Raw genomic sequence first — 201 nt, forward strand, 5'->3', positions numbered from 1 at the left:
CGACCATCACCCCTGGTGAGACAAAACCGTGATTAGTCAGTGAAGAGCACTTTTTGCCAGTCCTGTCTGGTCCAACGACGGTGGGCTTGTGCCAATAGGTGACGCTGTTGCTGGTGATGTCTGGTGAGGACCTGCCTCACAACAGCCCTACAAGCCCACAGTCCAGCCTCTCTCAGCCTATTGCGGACAGTCTGAGAACTG

This window comes from Oncorhynchus keta, unplaced genomic scaffold (genome assembly GCF_023373465.1).
Source record: "Oncorhynchus keta strain PuntledgeMale-10-30-2019 unplaced genomic scaffold, Oket_V2 Un_contig_7954_pilon_pilon, whole genome shotgun sequence".
Classification (NCBI taxonomy): domain Eukaryota; kingdom Metazoa; phylum Chordata; class Actinopteri; order Salmoniformes; family Salmonidae; genus Oncorhynchus; species Oncorhynchus keta.